Source organism: Lathyrus oleraceus, chromosome 7 (assembly GCF_024323335.1).
Source record: "Lathyrus oleraceus cultivar Zhongwan6 chromosome 7, CAAS_Psat_ZW6_1.0, whole genome shotgun sequence".
NCBI lineage: Eukaryota > Viridiplantae > Streptophyta > Magnoliopsida > Fabales > Fabaceae > Lathyrus > Lathyrus oleraceus.
Window position 1 is genome coordinate 171243819 of NC_066585.1, and position 6880 is coordinate 171250698.

The following is a 6880-nucleotide window of genomic DNA, read 5'->3' on the forward strand; positions in this document are numbered from 1 at the left end:
GAGAGTTTGAGAAAAGGCTTTTAATCAATAGTGTCTAATGAAAGGACTTATGTTAAAACTAAGAAACCAACGAAGATTTGATTCCCTAATTACGACGAACTACATACCGATATCCGCGTTATTTGATATTTAATCTAGATCCTATTTTAGTTTTACTTTTCCCCCTAATCATCAAAGTATCATCTGCCTTAGCTTTACGAAGTAACCTTATAAAAACGGTATATCGATTCATTAAGTCCCTGTGGGATCGATATCTTTTAAAACTACGTGATTAGACTGTGCACTTGTAGTTAATACCCCAATAGACTCATAAAGTCGCGATCAAGTTTTTGGCGCCGTTGCCGGTGACTTTTATTTAGTCGATATCGTAACTCTTCTGTTAGGCTGTAGAGACTAAGGCAATTTTTTTCCTTGTTTTTCGTTGATTTGTATGCCACACACTCGCTCACAAGGCGAACCGTACTACTTACGAATCAACGACGTTGAACGATATCTCCGAGTCTTACGACGAATTCGGGAGTATCGTGCTGCAAACAATCTTCCTCCAATCGAAATTCTTGATCTCAAAAATCTTCTTCCTTCGCCGATACCCGAGATGGCAGAACCAGCTCGTGCTCTTCGAGATTACGCTGCTCCATCGCAAGATGAGCCGCATTCGAGTATTGCTCCATCCGCAATCGAAGCAAACAACTTCGAACTTAAACCTTCGCTGTTACAGGCAATGCAACAGAATCAATTCTCTGGAAATCCTACCGAGGATCCAAACCTTCATTTATCCGTATTTGTCCAATACGCTGATACTGTTAAAGCTAATGGTGTCACTTTAGAGGCAATTCGACTTCGTCTCTTTCCTTTCTCGTTAAGAGATAAAGCTAGAAGATGGCTTCAGTCTCTTCCTTCCAACTCAGCCACCACATGGAATGAGTTGAAGAAAGTCTTTCTTGCCCGATATTTTCCTCCAAGCAAAACAACTATGTTAAGAGCCCAGATAAATGGATTTAAACAGAAAGATAACGAGTCTCTTTTCGAAGCATGGGAAAGATACAAAGAAATGATGAGACTTTGTCCACACCATGGTTTAGAGGACTGGTTAGTAATTCATACCTTCTATAATGGTCTCTTATACAACACAAGATTAACAATAGACGCCGCCGCAGGTGGTGCGCTTATGGATAAACCTTACGCTGATGCTTATCAACTTATCGAAAGCATGGCCCAAAATCATTATCAGTGGGGAAGCGACCGAACAATGGTAGAAAAACCTCAAACGAAAACTAGCATGTACGAGATAAGTAGCCTTGATCATGTTAATGCAAAAGTGGATGCTCTTGCCTAGAAAATTGAAAGTTTAAATGTATCACCTCCAGCCACCGTGGTTGCCGTGACTCAAAATTGCGAAGTCTGTGGAATCCAAGGTCACACTCCTACAGATTGTCAACTCCTAACAGGAATCCAAGCAGAGCAAGTGAACTATGCTCAAGGAAATCCCTACTCGCATACCTATAACTCAAACTGGAAGAACCATCCTAATTTTTCATATAAGAGTAATAATGCTTTATACGCACCAGGTCAAGCTCCCAATCAAGCCCCAGCTATACCTCCTGGATATCAAAAGTCGACCCCATCTACACCTAACAATAACATTCCTAGGAAATCCAACTTGGAAATCATGATGGAGAACTTCATAGCTTCTCAACAGCAAACCAATAAAGAGTTCTTAAACCAGAATGTACACACTAACGAACAGATTAAACAACTAGCAAGTAAAGTAGATGCCCTGGCTACCCATAACAAAATGCTGGAAACACAAATCTCACAAGTAGCTCAACAACAAGTGCCTACTGCTGCCCCAACTGGTACATTTCCTGGACAACCCCAACCTAACCCGAAAAGCCACGCTCAAGCAATTATATTGAGAAGTGGAACAGAGGTAGAAGGACCATCTGATCCAAGAATTGAAAACCAAAACTCTAAAAAGTCAACTGAGGAAGAAAATAAACCTAAGGAAAAGGAAGAGAGTAATAAGGAAACCGTAGAAAAGAAAGAACCTTATGTACCTCCACCGCCTTATAAACCACTTATCCCTTATCCTCAAAGGCTTATTAAAACCAAAGACGCGGGCCAATTTAAAAAATTTGTTAACCTACTGAAACAATTAAACGTCACAATTCCTTTCACAGAAGCTATTACACAGATGCCCTCATATGCTAAGTTCTTAAAAGAAATTCTTTCTAATAAAAGGAAACTTGAAGATAGCGAAACCGTTACACTCACTGCTGAATGTAACGCTATAATCCAGAATATGCCTCCTAAACTTAAAGATCCTGGTAGTTTCTCTATACCCTGTCACATAGGAAAATTTGTCATAGACAAAGCTCTATGCGATTTAGGAGCTGGTATCAGTGTTATGCCCTTGTCCATATGCAAGAGACTTGAAATGGGAGAATTAAAACCAACTAAAATGTCTGTGCAATTAGCAGATCGTTCCGTTAGATATCCCGTAGGAATTCTTGAAAACGTTCTCGTGCGCATAGGTCAATTCTACATCCCAACCGATTTTATACTTATGGACATAAGAGAGGATGAAGTTACACCCATTATACTGGGAAGACCATTCTTAGCAACCGTCGGTGCTATCATAGACGTAAAACGAGGACGACTCACTTTCGAAGTAGGAGAAGAGAAAATTGAGTTCATTCTTTCCAAATTTTTGAAAGCACCTGCAATAGATGACACATGTTACTTCATGGATATCATCGACGAATGCATAAAAAAAACAGAATTAGAAAATGACAAATTGTCTGACTATCGTGTAGAAGACAGACTAAACCAATGTTTAGCAATAACACCGGATACTACGCAATGCCTTAAGAAACCAACCCTCGACCTGAAAACACTTCCCAAAAATCTGAGATATGAATTCCTAGACTTAGAACTTGAACGACCAGTGATAGTTAATGCAGACCTAGGAAAACTTGAAACCGAAAAACTCCTACATATCTTAAGAAAATATCCAACCGCACTAGGATACAACATCATCGATCTTAAAGGGATAAGTCCTTCTATTTGTATGCATCGCATCATGCTAGAAGAAGAATGTAAAACTTCTAGGGAACATCAGAGGAGATTAAACCCGATCCTGAGTGAGGTAGTGAAGAAGCAGGTAACGAAGTTATTAGAGGCAGGTATCATATATCCTATATCTGATAGCAAATGGGTTAGTCCTGTACACGTAGTACCAAAGAAAGGAGGTATAACAGTTATCGAAAATGAAAAAGGAGAAACTATAACCAAACGAATCGAATCGGGATGGAGAATGTGCATTGACTATAGGAAACTAAACAAAGCAACCCGAAAAGATCATTTTCCTTTACCATTCATAGACCAGATGTTAGAACGATTAGCAAAGCATTCTCATTTCTGCTATCTGGACGGTTACTCAGGCTTCTTTCAAATACCAATTCATCCTGATGACCAAGAAGACAACGTTCACATGTCCTTTTGGTACCTTCGCTTATCGACGAATGCCGTTTGGCTTGTGCAATGCTCCTGCAACCTTCCAAAGGTGCATGATGGCAATATTCACCGATTTTCTCGAAAACATCATGGAAGTCTTTATGGATGACTTTTCCGTATGCGGGCAAAGTTTCGAAGAATGTCTTGAAAACCTAGAAAGAGTTCTAGAACGATGTGTAAAAGTAAACCTAGTACTTAATTGGGAAAAATGTCACTTTATGGTACAAGAAGGAATTGTTTTAGGACACATCATATCAAATAGAGGAATTGAAGTAGACAAAGCCAAAATAGAAGTAATCGAAAACCTTCAACCTCCGAAAACTGTGAGAGAAGTACGAAGCTTCTTAGGACATGCCAGTTTTTATCGACAATTTATTAAAGATTTCTCTAAAATAACTAAGCCTCTAACCGGATTATTAATGAAAGACGCTGAATTCATCTTCGACAATAAATGTTTAGAAGCATTTCAAACACTTAAACAAGCATTGATCTCCGCGCCCATAATGCAGACTCCGGATTGGAATGAACCATTCGAAATAATGTGTGACGCAAGTGACTACGCCGTAGGCGCTGTTTTAGGACAACGAAAGGATAAAAAACTTCACGTCATACATTATGCAAGTAGAACTCTAGATGAAGCATAGATGAATTACACCACGACCGAGAAAGAACTTTTAGCAGTAGTGTTTGCACTAGATAAATTTCGTTCTTACTTGGTCGGAGCAAAAATAATCGTTTACACTGACCACGCTGCCATTAAGTACCTCTTAACAAAAAAGGACGCTAAACCTAGACTCCTAAGGTGGATCTTGTTGTTACAAGAATTTGATTTGGAAATCAAAGATAAAAAAGGAACTGAAAACGTAGTAGCAGATCACCTTTCTAGACTTGAAAATCTGGAACCGGAAAGAACATCGATCAATGATGACTTCTCGTACGATAAGCTTATAGCTAATTTGGAAGAAAATAGAGCTGATGAATAGGTAGAGACCACCTTGGCTGTATGTGTTACACCATGGTACGCCGAGTTTGTCAATTATTTAGCCGCCGGAATAGTTCCACTTGATTTATCCTACCAGCAAAAGAAACGATTCTTCCATGACATGAAACATTATTATTGGGACGACCCTTTACTTTTCAAAAGAGGCCCCGATGGTATTTTCCGTCGGTGTATACCTGAAGAAGAGATAGAAAGTATAATCCAACATTGTCATTCCGCTCCTTATGGTGGACACGCAAGTACATCCAAGACCTGCTCTAAAATCCTACAAGCCGGTCTTTATTGGCCAAACATATGGAAAGATGTGCATGCTGCTGTCAAGAAATGTGATAGATGTCAACGCACAGGAAACATATCTAGACGTGACGAGATGCCACAAAAGGGCATTTTGGAAGTAGAGATTTTCGACGTGTGGGGAATAGATTTCATGGGACCTTTTCCACCTTCTTTCGGTAACAAGTACATACTCATAGCGGTTGACTACGTATCAAAATGGATTGAAGCTATAACTTCTCCAACAAACGACACACGAGTAGTAACTAGACTCTTTAAGAATATAATCTTTCCAAGATTTGGTGTCCCAAGAATAGTAGTCAGTGATGGTGGATCGCATTTCATATCTAGGATACTCGAAAAACTATTGTTTAAGTATGGTGTAAAACATCGAGTAGCAACACCTTACCATCCTCAAACTAGTGGACAAGTGGAAGTGTCTAATAGAGAAATTAAATAGATATTAGAAAAAACAGTCGCTACGTCAAGAAAAGACTGGTCATCAAAATTACCTGAAGCTTTATGGGCATATCGAACCGCTTACAAAACTCCCATAGGAACAACCCCATTTAGGCTTATTTATGGTAAATCTTGCCACCTCCCGGTAGAGTTAGAACATAAGGCCTATTGGGCTATTAAAAATTTAAATTTAAACTATAAGGCCGCCGGTGAAAAGCGAATCCTTGATATAAACGAATTAGAAGAACTTAGACAAGACGCATACGAAAATGCCAGAATCTACAAGGAAAGAACGAAAAAATGGCATGATAAGCGCATATCAAGGAAAACTTTCAAACAAGGCGATGTAGTCCTATTGTTTAACTCTAGACTTAAGTTATTCCCAGGAAAACTACGCTCTAGATGGTCAGGCCCTTTCCAAGTCACTAATGTTTTCACTAGTGGAGCTGTGGAAATTAAGGGGAAATCTATGGAAACATTTATCGTAAATGGGCAGCGTCTGAAACATTATCACTATGATGAAAACAATGAAGACTCACAAGTCCTGAAATTAGACGCATTGTCTCCTAAATCTATAGATTAACATTTACTAGTTTTATGTCGAGCTTGCGACATTAAACAAAGCGCTTCGTGGGAGACAACCCACAAACTTTTACTATCTTTTCTTTGATTATTCTTTTGATTTTATTTAGTATTCATTCTTCATTTATTTTATTTTATAAAACTTTTCTTCTTTTCTTCTTTCGGCATCTGGCCAAATCCTGACTAAATTCTTGTTTTTCTTTTCTTTAGTTAACACTAACCTGATGGGACAAATTGATCGTATGGGTATCAAATTCAGAGGGAAAGCTCAGAGACAAAAATTCGAAGAACTAGCAGAGAGAGAGATACACCCAAGTTTCTATGCTGATGATTGGGCAATGACTGCCCTTGGACTAAGAGAGAGTGTCCTGTATCTGCTGAGTCAAATAGGGTGGGAAACCACACCTATTCGAAGACAATTTGTTACTTACCGGAGGCTAACTCTAGAATTCCTTAGCTCCTTGATCTATCTACCAAACCATGGAAAATGAATAAGCCGAGGTTTCATTCAGTTCAGGATGTTCAATATGGAGTATCAATTTAACATTCAAGACTTTACTAACCTTTTAGGGTTCCCTACCTCTTTTGATACATTCACCATGAGCTAAGAAGACCTGTTTGAATATAGAGAGCTTGAACATTTTTGGGGAAGTTTGACGGGTAATGACGACCCTGAGGAACATGAGTTTCTTTCTGGAAACATACATAACCCAACTTTTCGTTATTTCCACAAGATCCTAGCACACACTCTCTTTGGGAAAAGATCCAACATTACCACAGTCTCACGTGATGAACTCTTCATAATATTTTGTGCTTCCCAGAACCGTCCAGTGAATGGTGCCACTTATATGTTGGCGAGTTTTGACCGCCTTATTCAAGATGACCGTGCACCGATTCAAATAGGAGGATTGATAACCATGATTGCCAATGCTATTGGATTGCGCCAACTCATGCTTGACTTGAACCCTTTCTGTGGCATTGAGCCTATGAATATACCTTTCCTCTTCAACACTATGTTTATAGGAAACCTTGGACCTGAAGAGTTTGAAC

General features: G+C 39.1%; 1 non-coding gene across 1 annotated transcript; it reads right to left on the reverse strand.

The window, feature by feature from the left end:
• Nucleotides 1–973: 973 nt before the first annotated feature.
• LOC127110056 (small nucleolar RNA R71) lies at nt 974–1080 on the reverse strand. The gene has a single exon (XR_007797294.1). It is a non-coding gene; the product is annotated as a small nucleolar RNA R71 (small nucleolar RNA).
• Nucleotides 1081–6880: the final 5800 nt, after the last annotated feature.